The sequence below is a fragment of the Pteropus vampyrus genome, unplaced genomic scaffold (genome assembly GCF_000151845.1).
Source record: "Pteropus vampyrus isolate Shadow unplaced genomic scaffold, Pvam_2.0 Scaffold282, whole genome shotgun sequence".
NCBI lineage: Eukaryota > Metazoa > Chordata > Mammalia > Chiroptera > Pteropodidae > Pteropus > Pteropus vampyrus.
The window spans coordinates 378,220-379,317 of NW_011889063.1; positions in this window are offsets into that span (position 1 = coordinate 378,220).

Here is a 1,098-nt window from a genome sequence, read left to right on the forward strand (position 1 = left end):
AGCTGAATTAGAGAAACTATGAAGCTCAATAGAGTGGCAAGAAAGATCACCAAAAACCCAGGAAAAATAGAAAACCAACAGGTACAAGCAATTCTCCAAAGATGAAATACCAGTGAACACTAAATATGGAATCATGTTCAACTTTCTAAAAATAAAGAGAACACGTACTATTTTCCTTTATTAAATTGGCAGACTTTTGTTAAGAGAGAGAAGCTTCGGTGTTAACGAGAATGCAGTAAAACGAATTTTGCACACACTGGTGGCAATGTCACTTGAGTTTTGGCTTGCTGTCCTTCACGCCTGAGCCATGCACTCGGCTGCTGGGTGGAGAAAAATAAGTGGGTTTCTTCAGGACCCTTCGTTTGGTGCCTGTCACAGTATCTTAGGGTTCCCCGTGGCCGGGGGCCCGGGTCCTTCCGTCCCCGTGCTCTGTGCAGGCTCAGGTGGCCGCTGTGCGGCTGAAGCTGGGTCACAGGCGGGTCTGTGCTCAGGCACGAAGAGGAAAAGGACATCCAGGGACAACCATCTTATTTTAAGCAGGAGAGGTGGAAGGCGTGAGCAAGGCCAGCCCTCACTGCGAGGGGGCATGGGAGCTGCACACTGGGACAGGCAACTGGACACTCAGCTTGCACACCATGGCTGAGGAAGTGGACCGCAATCTCGTGCCTAGTCTCCAGCCTAACGAAATCTGTCAGTTACAGAAAACAAGTGTTAATTACTCAAAGGGCAGTAGCTCAGCCAAGGAGCCTGCTGGTCCGGGTGACACCACGGGGAACCCTCTGTCCACTCTCGCTGGGGCCTTAGGGGCCGTGGGAAGGAATTACACGCGTGGGAGCCAGTGGGGGCGTTCAGCACGGGCGATGCAGCTTGACTGGGGATGTCGAGTTGGCGGTTTGGAGGACAGAGTGGAAGTGGCTGTCAGCACAGGGGACTTGCGATGGCCTGCGCACTGGGCGTCAGTAGTCGTGATGTCCTTGGAGGATTAACCTTTAGTTTTAGTTTAGACTGGTTTGTCTTTGTTAGGAAATAATGCCATCTCATTAACAGTCCGTTAACCTATATAGTTATCTAATAACTTGCCGTTTCATATGTGATAGC